General features: G+C 35.7%; 1 protein-coding gene across 34 annotated transcripts in view; it reads left to right on the top strand.

The window, feature by feature from the left end:
- Positions 1 to 23,631, top strand: part of PTPRD (protein tyrosine phosphatase receptor type D) — a 2,318,035-nt gene that overhangs the window by 1,041,420 nt on the left and 1,252,984 nt on the right. For all 34 annotated transcript variants that reach the window (XM_030814138.1, XM_030813761.1, XM_030813755.1 and 31 more), the window contains exon 7: positions 2,601 to 2,650. The gene's annotated coding sequence lies outside the window, so the exon portion shown is untranslated. The remainder of the gene's footprint in view (positions 1 to 2,600; positions 2,651 to 23,631) is intronic.

Genomic DNA, 23,631 nt, shown 5'->3' with positions numbered 1-23,631 from the left:
GTAGAGATGGGATTTCTCCATGTTGCCCAGGCTGGTCTCAAACTCCTAGGCTCAAGCAATCTGCTTGCCTCAGCCTCCCAAAGTGCTGGGGTTACAGACACGAGCCACCATGCCCAGCCAATGCTTTCCTTTTTAAATGTATCTTTACCTGAGTCAAGCTCCACAAATCATTGAAAATGGTAAATTAAAGTTGGAATAAACTGTATTTCTGCTTTGACCTTCTTGTATGCCTAAAATTAACTCTCTGGTTTGGATTTGTCCTTGGAAGACCAATTAGTCAAATACTTTGAATATCATTTCTGGAATCCCTGAACTTAAATATGAGCCATGACTTACAATCTACATACCCAACATATCTGATCAGTGTAACAACGTCAGTAATACAAACAAGGATGTCTTTCGGATTTATTGTTAATATCGAAATATTCACTTTCAAATATAGATAAACATTCTAGATAGAACAAAAAGACATAAATCTCTTTATGTGCTTTTTATGTTGAAATTCCATCATTCTGTTAAAAGTGTCAATTTGGTATTGCAAATATGCAACAGTGCCTGCAGGAGTAATCTAGCATCCGATCGTGCTAAAAGAAATTATTGTTTCTGCACTATAATGTTAAAACCTTAAAGCTTGACTTTAAACTTTTAATAATAAAATAGTAATAACAATTAAAACTTTTAATTTGTGTATCCAAGAAGTTTATTCTACAATGGTAATATTTAGCTTCAGCCAAATGTTAATTCTAATACTCCACCTTTTAACATTTAACCAAAATTTAATTTGCTGCACCTCTAGATAAAAAGGGAGGGCAAGAAAGAAGGTCAGTCTAATTCATTGATTGACTTTTTAAAGTACTAGCATTTCAAATCACACTAGATTTCTGAGAGGATTCTCCTTTCACAAATGTCAATAAGGAATAGATCTCCTGAAATCGTCTCTACCCTTGCTACTGGAGGGTCAATGAAAGCAGAAAGTGACACTGAACGAATGAGCCCCAGAGGTCTACTAGAAGAATTGCAATGTACTCCTTTGCACCTGTGTGATAGTGACACTTTGTTTTCCTCTAACATTTTGTCAAAAAGAGAAACATTTTATATCACCTCTCAAGTGGTTCATTTTACTGTCAGATTCACTTTCACATATGATAATCCCTCCTAACAATGAAGTATTATTCGTTCATCCAATAAATGAAGTTATATAAACTATTTTCTTCAATTATGGTAGAAACTAGTTGAAACAGTTTAATACATAAACACCTGAGAAAAACACATTCTCCCAAAACAGTACCAACAATTAAAGAATTGACATAAAAGACTCAATCTATTATAATTTTTCTATTTTAAATTATATAGCAATTAGCTACAGATTACACAGTAGAGCACCTACTTGTAGACCTACCAGTCATTCATGGATTTTCTTAAGTACTTAGTTTGCAAGTACTACTAATTTCTTCGTTGAGGGCAGAGGTTAAATATTTCATTTTCTTCTATTGTTCATATGTAATAGTATCTATCAAACATTAAACAAACTTGATGGCGAATAATATGTGTTGATTAAGTTACCACTGCATCAAAATGAGAAAACTTTTACAAAGGGCTCTGTAACTATTTTTTTTTTCTTTTTTCTTTCTTTTTTCTTTTTTTTTTTGAGACAGAATCTTGCTCTGTCACCCAGGCTGGAGTGTAGTGGCATGGTCTTGGCTCACTGCAACCTCTGCCTCCCGGGTTACAGCAATTCTCATGCCTCAGCCTCCCAAGTAGCTGGGACTAAAGGTGTGTGCCACCAAACATGGCTAATTTTTGTATTTTTTAGTAGAGACAGGGTTTCACCGTATTGGCCAAACTGGTCTTGAACTCCTGACCTTGTGATCTGCCCCCCTCGGCCTCCCAAAGTGCTGGGATTACAGGCGTGAGCCACCGCACCTGGCCTCAGTAACTATTATGTAAAGTCACACACAATGGTAACTAACTGGCATATTTTAAAGACGATTTAAAGACAATAATAATAACTAGCATAATTATTAAATCAAATAAATAATTTAGGATTTATAGTGAACGATGGAGTACTGTACAACCTTTAAAATTATTACATACTTTATAGAATATATCATGGAGAGTTATTTATTAGTGATTAAAATGGATAAAGCAAAGATAAAAAGTAGGATTACGGTATGATAGCCACATTTGTATGTGTACATGTTTGCACATGTATATGTCGGGATGTATGTTATATCTGACATTGTTAAATGAATGTAACAGAGAAGGTTATCTAACAAAATACATTAAGCTTGCAAATGTATCCATCACCTATAATCTTACAAGAAGCAAGTAGACAATAATTGTCTGCTTGTTTGTCATCACTGCGTTAAAGAGCCCAAATTAGAATAATTAATCTTAAATCACAATACTTTGATGTAAGATGCGTAACTGGTAATGCTATTTCAGACAAATACTGTAGTCAAAAATGTTTGCCAAGTGATATGCACATTAATTACTCATATAATAACATTTCTCATATTGAATTACTAACCTCTTAAGGTTCTTTAATTTAAATTGAATGCTAGTACTAATAAAGAATGTTTTGGGTTATACTTTTCTAGGTCTCAGGGTGGTGAACTTTCTCTTTGAATTCCTAACCTGTGAGCTTACGGTAAGATTATAATTAATTTGCCTAATTTTAGAGTTATTTTCATTACACCTTTTTGATCATGTCCAGTTTTCTTTAAGGAAATTCAAATAAGTCATTTGATATTTAACCATAAATGTTGAAGAATTATGTGATGTTTTCTATCAAAATGTTTATGTTCTTGGATAGATTATAGTGATACAGTTATTTGATATAGTCTTTGATAGATTTCTATGTAAATTTTTAGGCATAGCCCACAAAGGTAAAGATCGATACCGCTGAAAACAGTTCTTTGAACATGAATAACAATTTTGTCCATTAAATTTTTCATAATGAAGTCTATTTGACGGCCATGAGTTATTGAAAGTAAAACTTGTTTTATCATCTGTCAAGATGTATCAAAATTGGGTCCTTCCATGAAGCTTGATTTTAGAGCTCCAGGAAGTTGAGAGTAAAGTATGTAACTATGGAAATAAAATGATAATAAATAACAAGTGACTTCTAAGGCAATTTTTAAGGCTTTAATTATTCATTAACTTCTGTGGTTATATGTATTCAATAAGCTTTGTCAAAAATGTGAGTCTGGATTATATTAATAATTGACTACAGAATATACATAAATATGAGTTTATTTGTGTTAATTGTGAAACTGATGAAATTAATTTTCACTAAGCCAACTTTCAGAGTTTATCTGTTGCTTAATAGTAAACATAATAAAGATTTACCTTATAATAAATATATGAAATCCAGATAATATGGGCATTTGTATCATACATTTTATACTTGGGGGAAATGACATTCTTGGAAGCACAAAGGTCGTTGATTAAAACTCCTATTTGGGCATATAGCATTATTGCAGTGTATCTTGAAAAATATGTTTTAAAATGATTGTAGATAACAACCATCTCCACGAACTATAAGGCATACTTTTTCATTACTTTTTAAAGAAACACTCAACATAACATAGGATTATTTAAAACAAGTACCATATAGGAGGAAAGTGAAATTCTTCTGCCCTACCAGGTGGACTTTGCTGATAATGGGAGAAATTTGGAGAAATTATTTAGATACACTTTGAGTAATAATTTTATCCCCAAGTGCTTATTTTTAAGTTTTAAATTATATTTCACAAATACACCTGAATGAACTTTTTAAATAAATTATTTCAATTTATAATAAGAAACAAAAATATTCTAAAAAATTACTATTATCTCCAGTGTTTTAATTATCTTATATACATAGAGAAAATTACTTATATCTTAAGTGCACAGTCTTAGTGAATTGTTACAAAATGAATTACACCCATATAACCAATACTAACATAAGTTTGTTTTTTTTAATAAAAGAACATTAGAGTACTTTGAAGTCCTGTTATACCCTTTCTAGTCACTAAACCTACAGAGCATAAGCAATATCTTCACTTCTAGAAGTATACAGAGCATAAGCAATATCTACACTTCTAGAAGTATACAGATCATAAGCAGTATCTTTGCTTCTAGAATATAGAAAAAGGAGCCTCCTTTTCTATATTCTATAAACGAAATCATACAGTAGGTACTGCTTTGTTTCTTTTGCTCAATATTATGTTTGTAAAATTGTGTGCAGTGGTAAATTGCTCATTTTCATTGCTGTGTAGTATTCAACTGTGTGGATAGACCAAATTATTAACCATTTCTAATATTGAAAGGCACTTAAGTAGCTTCCAGACTTTGGCTTTGTCAGTAGTGTTGATTTGGATATCAGGAACATGTGTTTTTGGATAACACGTATGTATTTTATTGTGTACATAGAATACGCACATGTTCTGCTTCAGTACGTATTGACAATTCACCAAGTGTGTATCAGTTTTAGGAGCAGGATATAAGAGTTCAGTTGCTCCCTATAGTCACTGACACTGGGGTTTTTCATCCTAACTTCAGCAGTTTGGGTATGTGAATAGGGGTATTATAATTGGAATATCTTGAATATTAATGTTATTAAACATTTGTTTTTGCTCTTATTTCTCATGTGGTTACACTATTTGTTGAAACGTCCTAAAACTTTTGCCTTTTTTTTTCTTACTGGATTATCTGTCCTTTATTATTGGGTTATGTTTATACGTACACTGATCTATGTATATATATATATATATACACACACACACACACACATACATATATATACACACATATATATACATATATGTGTGTATATGTATGTGTGTATATATGTATATATACACACATACATATATATGCACACACATATATATACATATATATATGCCATTGTATATATCCAATAGAGGATTTAAAACTACCAATTAATAAATCAGCATTATTTCTTTCTTAAAATTCAGAATCAATTCTGCAAATGTGTAGTTGCCACAGATTACATTGTCCTTTTATGTATGGTTTTTGAATTGCATGTGTTTTTCCTCATGAAGTAATAATCCTGATTTAAATATATTCTTAGACTAACATTCTTACATTCTTAAATGCATTCTCAAAACTAACCATAGCCAACTATGAAAGTGTCAATTATGGGTTTGAAAATCAGTCGTGATAGAAGTATTTTCACAACATAGTTTGAGAAACACCAAAAATAATGGCTTTATTTTTCCTTCTGGAGAGCTAGTTGTGAAATATTTACCAGAGCACCACTGAATATTTGCACTTTATATTCAACTCTTTGGTGGGTTTTCTCATTACTCTCTGGATGATATATTTTGATGAACAGAAGTTCTTAATTTTGATTTATTTCTGTTTATTAGAGTTCTTTTCATTTTCCTTCTATGATCAAAGCTTTTATGACCTATTTAAGATATTTTTGCCTTATCTGTTGATACTAAGATATTATGGTTTCTCTAAACACTTTATTGTTTAAACTTTTATAGTTAATGGACTTTTAAACTTTTATAGTTAATAGTTAACGGACTCCAGGTGTTACATCGTTCTATGTTTATTAACTTGTGAATTTAAGATAAGTAGATTTGCATTAGAATTGTAATTGCTCTGTATATGTTTTAATGTTTTATTATAAAATTCATACATAAATATTAATACATTGATATGTAGTTATTTAATAATTTAATGTATCTATTAAAATAAGCAACATGTAGTATTTTGTTAGGTCAATATATATGTATTTGTGAATTGCCCATTATAAGTTTCATGCAGTAATTAGTTATGTGGCCACAATTTTGAAATGAAAATTCAGCACTATAACAAAACTATTTTACTTTAAGCCTAAATGAATTATGATAATTTATTTCCATAAGATATTATTAAGTGAACCAAAAACATGCAATATGAATGTTCTATAGGATCATTAAAATATCAGAATGTTAGGCTAGGCTTTAAGCATTTGAATGTAATCATTGTTAAAATATATTTATTGCTTCTAAAATATTATGTCTAATAAGTTATATAAGCATGTAACAGCCATAATAAATACAGCCTTAAGTATTAACTACAGAATACTATTATATGCACTTCATTAAGATTTTATTTAATACTTGTGAGATATATATAAAGAAGAGAGAGAGACATATATATCTTTTTTTGTTTGTTTTAAATTTTTCGCCAAAAACACAACTTGTTTTGTGCCTGATAGAAAGGATGGTATAAAAATCAGGATTGTTTATTTTTAAAAATTTTGCATCAGTTATGCAAACATACATGTGTTTGCCACAGGTTGCAGTATACGTGTTTTTAGAATTGCATGTGTTTTTCCTCATGAAGTAACAATCTTAATTTAAATACGTTCTTAGAATGTTTGTTTTTCATCTCTGGGTCCTTAGTCTAAGCCATGTCATGATTTAAGAGTAACTCATAATGTAACACAATGGAATTAGAACAGCAAAGTAGATAATATCTTATTTTAGTAATTAGCTAATGTGTTTCAATTCTTCATAATATTGAAACAATGTAATGAAGAAATGTTGGGGTTTATAGATTAAAATCCTTGAAACTAAAGATGGAATTTTATTAATCCATATATTTGGATATTTGAAGAGCTTGGGATTTGTTTCAGAAGATTTTGTTTGCCTGTTTTTTTCTTTCTGCTTTCTTGCCTGTTTTAGGTAGCCAAACATGATGAAATATTGAGTACAATAATCAAGAGCTAATTAGATGTTTTTCAGTTTTTCTAAATTACCAATCTCTGTGTCATAATGAAAGCAGGGAAAACAAAGGTAAAACACAAACAGCTGTCTTGAAGATTGGTTCTAAGACTTTAAGTAGCACTAATACTTGGTATCCTCCACTAGCCATTCCAAATAGATAAATAATGAGCTTATCTGAGAAATACAGCATAAGTTATAGAAATAAATATTTCAGGATTTATTTCATGTGGTCCTGAATGTAAGTGATAGTTAAAGGGAAAAATCCAGTTAAGAAACACAAACCACATATAGAGGTAATTGATGCCAGTTAAATTAGCTTAGTTTATTTTCACAGTGGTGACAGGGCTTGGGGAAAAATAAAGTTAAAAGACATACAAGTAACATCCTGCGTGAAGGAAAATAGTGGAAACTGAAGAATTACTGTGCATTATTTGGACCCAAAATTTAAATATTGAATTATGCAATAGAAGTCTAATCTGAAGTCACAAACACCCTTTGAAGTCCAAATAATAATAATAATGATGATAATACAATTAGAAAGACATGGGTGAAAAGTTTTGGTAACGTAAATGAAGTTAGAATTTGAGATCACTGCATGCACAAATACTCTCTGGAAATTGTTGCTTCCTATTCAATAATAAATTGATTACACAGAATTGTTAAAGTGCAGTTTTGTGGGGTTTTTTATTTCCGAAAATGTATATGGGAAAAATGGAGTTCTACTTCTGATGGGCACTTTCAACTTATATTTCTGAAAAACTAGTTCAGTGATATTTACGTGTTACAAAATGCCTCACCTAAATCCTTTAGTCTGAATACATATGGATTATCACCTCTTCGCACCTTTGGATAGATTGTTCCTATCTGGCTAGCTCACACATAATTCTGATTAAATAAATTATCCATCTGTGAATCCCCTAGGCTTAACTTTTAATACTTATACTCTATATGGTTTCCACACTATATCTAGCCTTCCCCCGTTCTCAACGTGTCAGGAACAAGTAATTTAGTTTCTAAGACTTTTCTATTTGTCTAAAGGCAAACTTTATCAACCTCTATAAAAATGTGTATGTTATCTTGCTTCCTCTTTAATATACTATGGATATCTGGGAAAATCGAGATTAGACTTTTGTCGATTTGACTTGTTGATAACGAAGTGTTAGGGGAAAAAAAGAGCTTTAGAACATATTTAAACTTACTAAAGCCTTTCAATGGCATATATTTAATTCTGGTAGCAATAAAATGGATGGGATTTTATTGTAAAGCTGAGCAGAATTCAGCTTCTAATATGTCAGCTTTACATGACAGATTATTAATAAACTGCCACTGTTATCACATGATACAAATCTTTGGTGACTGCCTTTTTTTAAACTTGAAACTCAACTGTATATTTTAAAGTAAGCTTTACTTTGTGGCTCAGTTCTTTCCTTTAAATACCTTTTTTTTTTTCCCTCTGCTTTGTAGAAATTATTGTGCCATTTAATCAATGGTTTTAATTTCATTACACTTATAACATTCACAAATTACTAGTGTATCATCTGTGTTCAGATACATGCACAGATAGAGGATTATTACTATTACTACTCGCTGTAGATGATGACAATGAGAGAGTAAGAATTAAGAAAATGAATTGACTTTAAACTCGGTATAATGGCAATTACCTAGCAAAATGAGAAAGTGGGCATAGTCCATGTTCTCAACTGACTTTCCCCAGTGTCTTTGCCCTTTTCTTTCTTTTGTTCACAACTCCTTATTGTAGATACCCATTTTCTACTGCCTGTGCATTATTTTATTCAACAAAACCCACTAAGCATCTGTATGTACTAGGCATTGGGCTAGTATTGGGAAACAGTCAACTAACAGGGACCCATAGGAAATTTATAGTCCTGGAGAGCTTGTAGGGTCTACAGTCATCCTACAGCTACAAAAGGGTCTTCATCTGTGAAGTCCTCTATAGTACGTGTATATCCTTATCACCCCATCAAAACTTTAGTTACCCGTTAGTGGAAAATTAAGAGCTACCTCCCATTAAGTTATAATTAGTAGATGAAGGGACATAGCATCTGATTATGGTTAAAAAAAATGTGTAAACGTGTCATAGAGGAAAGCATGTAGGAAAACCTATAAATCCATACATGTATGACTCAGTGAGTTGTAAGTAGCATATATTTTCTCACTGTCATAGTTGGATGGTTAATATCAAAACTGTCCACTAGTTGGGCAAAGCTGGAAATAAGAGTCCATATTTTCAGTCAGGTATTATTCAGTGTTTATTACATGTCACATACTCTTCTGGATGGTTTTATTTGTATAATGATCTTCTAAGAAATCTGAAATATATTAAAGATGAGAAGGCAGAATATTTGTGAAACTTAGGAAGCCTGATTCTGCTTATAATTAATTGTTTGACCTCACACCCCAGTCATTTATTTTCTCAAGTCTTCCATGTGTTCAAATAAAAAACAAGAAGGATATGCACTATGAATTTTGAATCCTTTCAAGCTTTAAATTTAATTATTCTAATTATATCAGTTGATATGCTTTGAGCCACAAATAACAGGAAGCTAACTTGCTTAGGTTTTAAGAAAGGCTTATTATTATACAAATGAGAAGTTAAGCAGTTGTAGAATTTCCTGGATGACTCACTGACATAATCAGGGACCTATGTTCTTTTCATCTTTGTTCCCAATGTCCTATCTTAGGTTTGTCCTTGGCCAGAATCCCTCAATATTGAAAGATGTCTGCCATAATTATAGGTTATATATCTAGACACAAGATACCCAGTAGAAAAAAAAAGGGGATTTTGCCTTCTTTTTAATGCCTTAAAAGATTAAGATTTTATGACAATGCCCACTCTTCTGCCTATTGCCAGCAAATACCTTTTCACATCTCTTCTATCAAATGTGTCATATGCCCCAGCCTATAAGGATCATTTACTATTGGCTTAGACCAATTGTGTTTACTCTCTGCATTTAAGAATGTGTTCTGCTTCCATGGAAGCTCAAGGCTGCACAGAGACGCATGGGGGGATAAAAAATTCAAGTTCCCTTAAGAAGCAGAAAAGGAGAAATGGTTCTTTGCCAGGCAACCAGTGGTATCTGTTATAGTTATTATGCTTTGTTGGTGTACTACATCCTTCTTGAATTAATATTTTTATTTTCCCTGAAGCAATAATAGATAAAATGTGAGTTTACTTTAGGATGAAGTCCCCAGGGATAATCACATCAAATTAAACAGGTGATTGCTTAGGAAGTAGGCAATTGTTATTGTTTACATCCACATCTCTTCTCAAAATTCTTTAGTGACTTCTCATCTTCAAGAGAATAATTTCTGTAAAAAAATGTACAGAATGGGGTTTCTCCCTCAATTTTGCTGCTCTGTTACCATCCATGACACCAGCATACCTATGTTCCTTGCTCTCAATCCGGTGCCTTCACCCATCCTATTCTCTCAACAACACAACAATCCCACCCTAGCAGAAACTCCCACCCCCAATCAATCATCTCTGCATTTTTCCTTTGACCAAGACCCACGCACACACCTTTGAATGACAGGAAAGGTACTGCTATTCCTTCATTCCTCAAATTTCAGCTCAAATGCCACACTCCTTATGCAGTATTTCATGAATCTTCAGGTGACGTATGTGCTCTTTCATTTTCCCATTGACCTTCAACCATATTTCCATTAGACTGATTATTTTGTTTTTATATCTACTTGATGACCTCTCTTGGCAATGGACTTTCCACACTTTGACAGTAAAGTTGGTGCCCTCGCTGCCTTTGTATTTGACTCTGTAATCACTGTCATAAGGCAAGGTTTACTATATGTTTGCTAGAATATGCGCCTCGGCAACGAAATAGTGTTAGTGTCAGTGTACATAAGCAGAGCAAATGTTCAGAGCATTTCTTTCATTTTTCCATGAGAAGAAAGTAAGATAGACTGAAGAAATGCTTTTCAATATTTTCCACGAACGTCAAAAGTTTTACTGCCCCAAAACTTTACTGACAAAGGATGATCTATGAAATATAATTAGTTATGACCCCACTACGAGTGTAAGCTTTTCTCAAAATCTGGCGTTTAATCTTTATAAATCATGCTAATTTTATATTTTATAGTGTTTAGCCTTTGTAAGTTATGTTAAATACATAGTCTATATCATAAAACATCCAGGTTTTATTTAGCATATAAGAATGCTTATGTATTATTGTGTAAAACTGATTCTGCAGCAAGAATTACATTGTTTTTCCTGATATCGCAGGCAAACCATTATAAGCTCTCACCCAAGCTTAATTCTCTAATCGAAAAGCATGTACATAGAGAAATAATCTGAGTTTAAATTTTTGACCACAACACCATTGCTTATTGCTGTGCCCTTGAGTAATTAATTTAAGCTCATTGTACATTAAACAAATAAAATTCTTATAGTTGTGTATTATAATTTACCTTCATATATATCAGAGTTTTTGACAGATTAACATGTGCAAATTATTTTTATCTTATCGAGTTCAAAGATCCATATAAGTAGATAATAACAGTCTTCAAAATATGACAATAGTTTGATTTCTGTTGTCCACGTATAAATGTAATTAGTGAGAATTTTAATAAGTACTGGAAAATAAAAATATATATTCCAAGATGAAATTGCTGGAGAAGAAAAAATGTGCAGGAATAAAAAAGCAAGCCCTAACAGCATAGAATTCAAGTTGTCACAAATGAGGATGCAGCCAATAAATGATTCATCTTGTGTCCTTCATAGCATATTTGTAAATCCATCTGACACTTCTGGCCTATCAGAGAGCATAAAAATGAAATTATAGATTCCCTACTGTAGAAGACACCATCAACAAAGGGGTTTAAGTAGGGTGACTTGGTCATTTTCATTTATCTCATTTCTCTGTATTCCATCCTTGACAGCTCTAACATATAAAGTCTTCAAAATCCTAGGAAACGGGGCCAAAGTTTAATGTTCTGTTTCCTTTTTAACAAGGACATTTGCCTGGTTTCCTAAATGCACAAAAAATGAATAATAATATAACAGTTTCTGGGAATATGTCATGGTACAAAATAATGTGAAAGTGATTTAAAAAATAAAGATACCTGTAGTTTATTTCTGAACGTGTGGCTATTTGTAGCATTTTCTTTATATTTCTTATATGTTAAAAATATTAAAAGCATTTTTATATATTAATAAACAGTTTTGCAACATAAATAACAAAAAGGAAAAATTATTCTTCAGAAATCCGTCATCATTCTGCATTCAGATTCTGAAGTATCAGAATAAAAAGGAGTTTTATGCCTTCCTTTCCAATCCTTATATAGATTTGCATTTAGATTACATCATTCAATACATGCAATTTTTTGCAATTTTAAATTTAATAACATTTCACTCATAAGAAGTATATCTCCATTTCTACATAGTCTATAAATGTTAATTTTAAAAACCGCATATTTTTTCAGATCAGAAAATTCCTAATCAAAACAGATGAAGCAAGAGTTTAGTGGGCTTAAAAATGTTTGTTTAGAGTTGCAAAAAGTGAGGTAAATTAATAAAATATATTGTTAGTTTACAATTACTCATTCAGATAATCCTTTCCACTTTACAAAACCTTTTACAGATAATAATAAGCTTTAGTAAAATATTCGAATGTAACTTTTCACTTTATTAAGCTTCTTTTTATGGGATTATATAAGATTAAGTTAGTTATCAGGACGCTGGAGACCTTGAGATAATTTTGAAACTAGGTAAATTTGAAAACTGCGTGTCATTCATTTAAATCTTTATGAAGCAAATACTACATAGCCCACAACAGGTCAGCCTTAGGTGCACTGCAAAAAAAACAAACAAACAAACAAACAAAAAACCCAGAAGATTCAAGTCTCTCTTTTGTTCAGCTTACATTTCTGGAGGCAGAACAAGAAATATCTTCAGAAGTAAAATGTAAGTGTGATATATTTTTTCTAAGTGGTAAAAAATCCAAAGACAGTCACTGAACTAAACTTAGAGAAAACAATTCATAGAGATGGGTTGTCTTGAGTTACATATTAATACAGGAGTTCCTAAATATAACGACCTTTAAAAATCTTCTTGGGAAGCTTTTAAGACATATGTATCCCAAGATTCAAAGATTTTGGTTCAGTAAGTTTAAAAATTGTTTAAAGAAAGAGTAAGCTCCAACCCAAAGGTTCTCATAATTTGGTGTGCAAGAGAATCATCTAGTAAATCCGATAAAAATGTGAATTCATGAACCTCAGCCTAAGAAATTCGAATTTGGTTGATCTAATGTGGAGTCAGAAACTTTTTAAAATATAAATTTAAATTGACAATGCCCCCTGCATTCCTCACCCCAACGCCGTTATGCCAGGGAGATTCTGAGTTAACTTGTTCCTAAAGGGTAACAGGAGAAGCATTCCTCACAACTAACGGAAATTTGGAGAAAGAGTACTTCAAGAACTTGGGCGTTGCTCCTTCACTTGGAAAGCTCATCAGAATCACCCATGGATATTTTTTTACGCACACCTTTGAGCTCCTCCTCAGGTTTAATGAATAAGCATCTACAAAGTTAATGGACAGGTATTTAAACTTTAAAAAAGCTCAGCTGGTGATTCTAATAGCCTCGTTGGCTGACATACTCATTAAATATACTCTTGGGAGTCCAGATGAGCATGCTATTCTAATGATCCACAAGCACTGGTAGCTATTAGAATGAGCTGGAAAACTTGGTAAATATAAAACAACCCAAGCGCTCACCTACTCAGTTGAACCTAGGCCAAGATGTCTTTTACTTCCTCTTCAAGTGACTCATATGCCCATTTGGTTTGAGAGCCACTGGGCTAAGTCATGTGGAGGAGAAAGCCACAATATCACTGGACAAGGTTAACTGAAGTCAAGATTTAAATGCTCAGGTAAAGCATGTTGGTTGTTTGTCAATATGAGTCAATTCTAGTTCTTTAGTAGGAGAAAGCAAGATAAAAGTATTACTTGGGCATACCAATGTATCAATGACCTCTTTCAAACATCATATATTGGATGCATGGGATATTACTTAATGGAAACTTTATGGTTTTGTTTATATGGTTGCAGAATTATTTTCATATATCATAATGTTTAATCGTTGGCATAAAAGCCAAGGATAAAAGCATCAACAACTGTCCTGATCCTCTGAATGTGGGTTCCTTACTTTTCCTACTATGCTGCAGCTCTGTAGGCTGTCCCTGAGTTCCGGAATTGGTCTATTCTTCAGCAATCGCAATATTTCCAGAATCTACTACCATATGTCTTTCTTGTCCATGCAGAAAAAAATAAGGACAGAGAGATCCATGGTTTGGGTACAGATAGAAGAAAAATAACTAAAGCTACTTTGATTATCATGGCAATAAGGTAATGAAAAAGATACTGGAGTCATCATGTTGTCAAAGCATCCTGATCCCAGCTTGTAATAGTCTATCCATAAGGTAGTTCCCAAATGAAGTAACCCAGCAAATGTGCACAGCACACCCAAGCAATAGATTCTTCTCACATTTCAAACTTATCTGGATAGACTTGCTCATTGCAACTTTTATTACTATATCTTGACCACCCCTTGCCCCTTTTTTAATCTCTTTCTGCTCCTACCAAAGAGAAGGGTCAGACTGAAACACATTATATAATTCTCATAATAAAGTGAGTACAATTATAACCATACAATTAGCTAAAATTTTATATTCAGTTGAAAAAAGGTGATTCATTAATAATGTTCATTCATTCATCCAACAATAAATATTTGGTGAGCAGCTACTGTGTTCTAGACTGTTGTCTTTCTGCTTGAGTTACACCGTAAGTACACGCGGCAAATATGCCTGCCCACATGGAGCTTGGATTCCAGTGTGAAGAGATGGTGACAGAATAATCTAGCATATTTAAAGGTTATGTATTTTACAGAAAATAACAAAAAGTAGAGCAGGTTAAAAGGAAACAGGAGATTTGGAGATAAGGAGATGTGGGGTGGGAAGCAATATAATTGTATATAGGATGCTTAGAGTTGAATTATCCAAAAGAAGAGATTTGGGCAAATTTGCTCAGGAGCTAAAGGTGTTAGCCATATAGATATCAGGAAGGAGAGGGGTCTAATTGTAAAGGCAAAGGCTAAACAGAGGCTTGAAAAATAGCAAAGAGGACAGTGCAATAGGAGCAGAGGAAGGCAGAGTTCTAGGACCTGAGGTCAGAATAGTAACAGAGGTGGGGTTGAAGGCAGGTCCGGTAGAGCTTTGGCTTTAACACTAAGAGCAGTGAGAAGCCATTGAAGGATTTTAAGCAGAAGGATGATACTAAGGTAATTATCTGTGTTGACAATAGCAAATAGGGGACAGTCTTAAAGCCAGAAGACATTTTTAAAGGCTATCGTAATGCAGATAAGAGACGATAGGGGCTTCATCCAGAATAGTGGCAGAGGAGGCAATGAAAAGAATTTAGATTCTAGGTAAATTTTGAAGCATTTGTTGGCAGAATTTCCAACAAATTGCCTGAGGGACACAAGAGAAAGAGGAATCAAGGATGGCTTAGGGATTTGAGAGCTAAGCGACTTAATTGTGGAGCTGCCTTTTACCAAAAAATAAAAATAAGAAAAGATAGAGTATGAGTGTGAGGAAAGCAGATATGGGGGACACAGAAAATCAGATCAATTTTGGACATGTTGAATTTTAGATGTCTTTTAGACTCTGAAGTAGGGTATCAAGTAGTCATATGGATATATGAGGCTTCAGTTTGGAAGAAATGTCAGTCCAGAAGATTAAAAAAGTGAATGTTGGTAGCACACAGATGATATTTAAAGCCATACAATGAGAGAAAAATCCTTAAAGTAGCATGTATATATAGAGAGAAAATGTTTAATTCTGAGCCATGGGCCATTCCAACAATAAGAGCTTGGAAGGAGAAGGAACCAAGAAACGGGAGGAGGTACAACCAGTAGATAGAAAGAGAAAGAAAAGTATGTGATGTCTTTCAATCTAAGAGAAAAGATCTCATCACCTCTGAAGAGAAACAGGTTTTTACCAACACAGATGTTTTATAAATTAGTTCCCTTCTTTTGTTTGGAAAGTAAGAGTGTTTTTTTTGTTTTTTTTTTTTTTTTTCAGTTAAGGCTTAAACTTAAATGCCTTTTTCCCTACACATTTCTAACTGTTGTTCTGAAAATAGAGAGAGGTTATTCTTTTTATACTTGAGCACTATGTCATTTTCTTGTTCTTTGTGAAAGTCTAATTTTGCCCCAAACGGTTTGATGATAAATCAGTGGGCATTTACTCAGTAGTGTTGATGAAAAGGAGTCAAGTTCTATAAAATATTTGAATGGATTTATTCTGAGTCAAATATGAGTGACCAATATGTGAAGCACAGTTGCAAGAGGTCCTGAGAATATGTGCCCACGCTGTTTAGGTTACAGCTTGATTTTTTATACATTTTAGGATGACAGAAGTCACAGGCAAACATCAGTCAATACATGCAAAGTGTACATAGGTTTGATCTGGAAACATGGTGTAAGGAACATGGCTGTGCTTTAGTCAAGGGTAGGCCGAGGTATGATGTTTACATCCTGACTCAGTGAGTTTAGAGCGCAGGCGTATAACTCCACTTCTTATCACAACCACGTAGCCATAACATAGGAAGGCAATCATTGGTTCTACAACACTATTGTCTGTAAAAGGTATAACTGCCCTGCTAATGCTGTACAGGCTTGCTTGGCTCTTGGGGCTCAGCTTGGCTTGACATGGCGGGCACACTGGCACCCAGAGAAAGAGAGTGAAGGCTGCCTGTCTTGCAGATAGACAGGAGGGAGTCAGGATACAGCTCAGCTTGCTCATGCCCAGAGAGAGAAAGAGTTAAGCTGTTAACCCTGAAGGCAAGGGAGAACTTGCTGCACAGCTGTGCATGGGGGTGGTTGGCTCAAGCAGCCAAGACAGGGCGGACAGTGTGAACGTAAGCTGCTAATGAGAAAGCTAGTTTAAGTAAGCCGTGTAAGAGAGCTGCTGCTGAATAAAACCATACTCACCTGCCTACGACCCCCAAGTGTTCTTTCTGCCCATCCACCCACTCCCCTTGGACTTCGCCATGGGCTGGACCTGGACCCTAGGACCCGACAATTGGCAATGAGGGTGGGATGAAGTGAGTGGGTCTTCAGCCCCAGAGGCTGGCCGGGTCAGTTTTGTGGCTGCAGCATGGGCTGTGGTACCCAGTGGCAGTGGTGCTGCTTTGATGAGCCTCAGTGGAAACATGGGAGGCAGTGGACAGATTCCCTGTGAGTGTGGAGAAGGCCCTGAAGCACCTGAGGTGCACAACACCGAGGAGGAACATACCTTTGCCAACAAAGTCAGATAGGCATTTGTAACCGTGCTGCGGGAAATGCATGCCTAGTCCCTGCAGGATGCAATATTTCCAGAATCTACCACCATATGTCCTTGCAGGCTTGCCCTGTAGTCCACCAGAAAATAGAGCATGAGCAGCTATTAGGCCCAGGGGTGGTCCCAGAGACCCTCTATTGTGGTGGAGTGCACTTCCTCTGGTGCCTGTGCCCCGGCTGAGTTGTGGGAGTTAAGTAAGTAAGATCTGCACTCGTGTACAGACTTAGTGCAAGTCATCTGAGAGAAGAACATTGCTGCGCAACCCAGTCCTGCCCTAGCATTCCAGTTCAAAGAGTACCTGCTACGGTTGGCGGAAGCGTAGTCTTTTCTGTTTGATAAGAGAACTGGCCGAGACGCCTGACTTGAGGAGGGGCACTGGACAACCGGAGCCGCATGTAGACTTGGCAATCCACTGGTCTCTAAACCCCGATAAGTTTCCAGGCAGAGCTGCATTTATTGACAGCTATGGAAGCTGGTCAGTGAAAGTGAAACCTCTGTCTTTGCACCTTGGCATTGACAGCTTGGCTATCCACTTATGCACTGCTTATGTCTCTCCCATGCCTGAGGGTATTCTGAGGGTGGATGTTTTTCATGGGTTGGCAGCTGTATGTCTGTCACAGACTTGCCGGACCGCTTGACAACAGAACTGGGACTTCTTGTCCAGAGAGCCAGGAACAGTTTATCTTCATGGGAGGGCAACAATGGACTTTCGCAGTGTTGATGGAGGGCTATATGCATAGCCCCACTATAAGTCATAGTCTTATTGATGATGTTATGCTAACCTCTTGTTCTCTTGCAGGTTTAGAAGCAGCAATGCCCCTCTTAGTTGGGATTGAATGATGAGGCTGAGACAGCCAAGCAGCCTATTCAGTAGGCACAAGCCCTACGTGTAGTTAACCAGCAGTGCCTATTAAAACTGAATGTGCATGTGACCACAGACAGTTTTGGCTAGGGCCTAAACAAGGCTGGAGCACTTAGAAGTGCCAGTAGGCTTTCAGTCCCAGCTGTGGGAGGGAGCTAAGCGCCAGCGTTCATTAATAGAGAAGCAGTTAGTAATAGCGGGATGGGTGTGTTCATGGGTAACCACCTCCCGCACTGGGAAGCAGTTAGTAACTGCATATGCTGCCCTTCATGCTCAGAGTGTGGCAGGACAGTCTACAGTCATCCTGTAGACAACTTACCCTTTAGCGGGATGGGTGTGTTGATGGGTAACCACGCCCCGGACTGGGAAGCAGTTAGTAACTGCATATGCTGCCCTCTAGGCTCATAAGAGTGTGGCAGGACAGGCTACAGCCATCATGCAGATGACTTACCCAATAACGGCATGGGTGCACTCATGGATGGCAACCCCCCCAGACTGGAATGTGTGGACATCCGCTTTAATGATGTGGGCACCTACTTGGAGCATTGAAGTACACTGAGTACAAGTCCCTTAGTAGCAGAGTTACAAAAATCCTTTGGACCTCTAGTCCTAACGCAACATAAGGCCTTGGGGCCTAAGGTCATGGGGCCTGAGGCACTCCTAGACCCTGAACTTCACTGTTAGGAAGGGTATCCCCTAATTCCTAATAGGGCATTATATACAGATCTGTCTAGCTGGGGTGCTCCTTCTGCCTGGACTTTTGTCTCAGTCCAGCCTAGTACTGACAACATATGGTTTAAAACCAGGTGTAAACAGAATAGCTAATAAGCTAAACTCAGGGCAGCGTGAATGGTAATCACCAAGGAGGTGACATCTGTGGTAATCTGTGCCAACAGATGCGCAGTCTATCAAAGCTTGTGTATGTATGTAACAGGCCTGTGTGCTCAGATGCTTGCGTATGTATCAGACCTGCATGCCCAAAGCTTGTATGTCAGGCTTATGGGTCAAGCCTATGTATGTATCAGGTGTGTGTCCCCAAAGTTTGTATGTCAGGCCTGTGTACAAAACCTGTGTATCAAACCTGTGTGTCCAAGCCCTATGTCTCCCTCGGCCAAAGGGGTGGAGTGTAAGGAATATGGCTGTGCCTTAGTCAAGGATAGGCCAAGGTAGGATGTTTACATTCTGCGTGACTCAGTGAGTTTAGAGCACAGATGTATAACTCCACTTGTCATCACAACCATGTAGCCATAACATGGAAAGGCCATTACTTGGCTCTGTGCCACTATTGTCTGTAAAAGGTACAACTGCCCTGCTAACACTGTACAGGCTTGCTTGGCTCTTGAGGTTCAGCTCGGCTCAACATGGCTTGACATGGTGGGCACGCTGGCACCCAGAGAAAGAGAGAGCCAAAGCTGTCCATCTTGTAGATGGACAGGAGGGAGCCAGGTCACAGCTCAGCTTACTCGTGCTCAGAGAAAGAAAGAGTTAAGCTGCTGACCCTGAAGGCAAGTGAAAGCTGGCTGTGTGCTGTGCATGCAGGCTGCTGGCTCAAGCAGCCAAGATAGGGTGGACAGTGTGAAAGTAAGCTGCTAATGAGACAGCTAGTTTAAGTAAGCTGTGTAAGAGAGCTGCTGCTGAATAAAACCATATTCACCTGCCTACAGCCCCCACGTGTTCTTTCTGCCCATCCACCCACTCCCCTCAGACTTCAGCGTGGGCTGGACCAGGATTTCCAGGACCGGACACATAGGAAAACTTGAAGGGGGCTTCCAGATCATAGGTGGATTCCAAGCTTTTCTAACTGGCAATTATCAAAAGATCTGGAATCAATAGAAAGGAATGTTTTGGTTAAGATAAGAGGGTGTGGAGACCAAGATTCTTATGCAGATGAAGTCTCTAGGTAGCAGTCTTCAGAAAGAATGGATGGTACAAGTCTCTTTTCAGATCTAAAAAGGTACCAGGTTCTTAATTAATATCTGTTGGATTAGGAAGAGCCCTGGAAAAGGAAGGGGTTTCTCTACAGCATATAGATTTTTTTCTTGCGACAGAGAGCTTTGCAGTGCCATTTCCAAATATGTCAAAAAAATTTATTTTGGGATAAAATACTTCAATTTCTTCCAGGGCTTGCTATCTGCTATGCAATGCTATGTTAGAGTTAGGTTGGAGTTCGGTATCTTATTGGTACAAAGAGTCTGCTTTGTCGTTCTTAAGATCTCTGTTTTAATGTTAATGCTGATCAGTTGTGCCTGAATTCCAAAGGTAGGAGGCTACATTGAGGTATGTCTGGACACCCTTCCCCACTTCCATCATGGCCTGAGCTAGTTTTTCAAGTTTAATTTGGAATGCCTTGGCTAAGAGGAGGGTACATTCAAGTCAATTGCGGGAGCTATAATTTTATTTTTGGTTTACAATGGCAATGAAACCCAGACAATGTGCTGAAAGGATACTACTCTTCTTCCATTGATGGACGTTATCTCTCACACTCAAAAATAATCAGCATTCTGTGGATAAAGCACTGAGTCTCAGGGAAGTTAGGTAAGTTCCCTAAAGTGATAGAGTAACAAACAGAACCACCATGTCCATCTCAGTTGAAATCTTTACTCTTTTCTACAATAGAATTGAAGATATTGTCTGAGATTAGAATACAGGTTTCTAACCCTTTATTCTTTTCTGGTAACTAAAGGACCCTGCAAGGCACTGAGAAATCTCTGAGGCTTTACTCCATCATCATCAAGATTTTGAACCACAGAGCTCTCAATTTCTTGCCAGGAATTATATTTTGAAGTTTGAATGTAATTTGATCACCTGACCATCTAAGTTTTGAAGGATTTGGGTTGTGTTAGGTCTCAGAGATACAAAGACAAAGTTATATACTTTAAACGATTCATTTATCTTAGATGGGGCCCTAGCAACAATAACTTACAGAAAATTATTAATTGAGGCTCTACAATGTGGGAAGGCACCAGGCAAGAAAATTGGGGGCAAGTTAGATTCAAAGTGTGAAACGCAATTGATAGACTTCTAGGAATTTACAATCTATTTATGACTGTTATGAATAATAAATAGAGTTGAACCCTTGAACAATAAAGATTTGAACTGGCAGGTCCACTTACATGTAAATTTTTTCAATAAGTATTACACCAAACATGCCTCCTTTCCCTTCTACCTCCTCCACCTCTTTTTCCTCTGCTTTCCTGAGACAGCAGGACCAACCCCTCCTCTTCCTCCTTTCTTCAACTTACCCAGTGTGAAGACAATGAGAATGAAGACCTTTATGATGATCCACTTTCACTTAACAGTAAATAAATTTTCTCTTTCTAATGATTTTCTTAATTACATTTTCTTTTCTCTGGCTTACTTTAATAATACAATATATAATACATATAACATACAAAATATGTATTAATTGATTATGTTATCAGTAAGGTTTCTGGTCAGTAATAGGTCATTCATAGTTAAGTTCATGGTGAATCAAAAGTTACACAAGGATTTTTGGCTACCTGTGGGGTCCCCCACATTGTTCAAGGGTCAACTGTACAATCTAAGGCCATACAAGGAGTAATTTAAGACACAAAAAATAAATTTAAAAGGAAACAAAGCTTCTATTTTAGTTTTAATATGCACAATTTCCAGAGGAGGACAATCTTTTGAACTTTCAGGGGTATTTGTTAGTTTTGCATTTATTAAATGTTAATATTTGCATTAAACAATTTTATAAGGCATTTAGATATAATTGTCTCATATAATATAATGGGAAAGATACTTATAGCTAATGTTTTCTGTAGTTTTATCTGTATATTCAGAAACATAAGAAATCAGGACATATTTTGTGACCTACTTAAATGCCAAACATGGTTTCTTCTTGTACTAGATTTACAACATATTGAACTTAGCCCATTTCTAAAATAGAAAGCACACAGGAAAGAAATCAGTTAAGATGCTTTCCATCCTACAATAATGCTGAATTGTAGTGGCACAATATATGAAGTGTCATGTAATTATGTGCATGTGTATATGTTTATGTGTGTGTGTTTCCAGAGTTGATGAAACTATAATACGATAAATAAAGACAAGTTCAGGGAATCACTCTACAGGGTTATTTATACTTGTCTAACTCTATAAACACCAGCTTTCTCCCTTTTCCTAGTGAACTCAGTCAATAATGTGTGATGTTGCTCAACAGGTGACTGGTCAATAATTATGGGGAACATTCACATTTATATAGGTAAACAATGAAAAGACTGTGGCCATGTATCTGCCCTAATAAAATATTTTATAATATTAGAAAGTCTTCTAGAAGCATAAGAAATAAATCATACATCAAATATTATGCAAAAAATGAACATATTCATAATACATACATGTTGGCAGTATTACAAACACAGTCTTCTAAAGCCCATGCTCAAAACTCTGAAATGTTTCACATTATGCACTTATGTCTTTAAACAAAACCACTTTTAGAACTGAGTATAAATTTTCTAATATAGAATTATTTTCCTCATTGCACAAATGATAAAAATTCCAACCCATTTGACAAAATTATAGATATACAATAACTCATATAATATAGAATATGTAGACGTATAAGCAAGCAAATTAAAATCCACATTTTGCAGATAGACTTTATTTCATTGAATAATTGAATATGCAGTTTTTCCTGGCTTGGAATGTAATGACTTTGTTGACCTATGATTATACCTTGACATTGTATACATTATGGGGCAAATTCCATTAAACCTAAGTTTCCTGCGTAGTTAAGAAGCGTTGACATTTCCTCTGCAATTCTTTTTATCTCTATTTCTCAGTATCCGTATAGAGATTCTTATTCATTTGAAGACACTGGAGTTGAATTCTAATGAGTCAAGCCTCAAGTGTTCATTTCATGGGTAATTTCTTCAGGTGCCAAACAACGACCGATATTTTCAGGTGCCAGAGGAGGGAGTGTGATTGTTCATTTTCTCTTGGGTGGTGCCAGAATACATTTCTTTCAAGATATTTAACCCTACAGTATTTGCTTGACATGGACCCCCACTCCCCCGAACCATGTCAACATTTTTTCTAAATAGCTCCCAGTGTAACCTAAAAACAAGAGTAGGATCAAAGAAAAAAAAATTATAACAGGACCATTTGTCACAGTGTGCGTTAGTAAATAAATACTGCAGTCTTTATAATATTGAGGCAGAAGAATATATTAGTCTCTATCCAGTAGTCAGACATTCACCCATAAAATGCTCAAATCTCATTTGAATGGACATTCTCTGGTGTGCAGGGTGTGAGAGGCCACATCCTTATTGGCACAACATTGAAGATAAATTACTTGGTAGTGTTTTCCGTATTTCCTACACCCACATGAACCAGTGATTGAGTTTTCAATTAATATTTTTGGATTCTTGCCCACATATCCCATGAAATACTGTCATATGAAAGTGTAAAAGGTGAAGTTTCAATCTAATTTTTCTAGCCCATCCATAATAAAATGTTCATAAATGGCATCAATTCTCTGATGTCGTGTTCCCATCATTGTCCAACTCATTGCTTTTAAAATACCCAGAATCTGTAGCAAACAATGCTCAAATATGTAAGCTTTGTTGTCAGAGGGTATATGCCTGCAGCTGTCAACTTTCCTCCTTCACTCCAGTAGGGCCCAATAATCAGCAGTTAAGTAAC

Source organism: Nomascus leucogenys, chromosome 1a (assembly GCF_006542625.1).
Source record: "Nomascus leucogenys isolate Asia chromosome 1a, Asia_NLE_v1, whole genome shotgun sequence".
In the NCBI taxonomy this organism is placed as follows: Eukaryota; Metazoa; Chordata; class Mammalia; order Primates; family Hylobatidae; genus Nomascus; species Nomascus leucogenys.
This window is presented reverse-complemented; position numbering and strand designations above follow the sequence as displayed.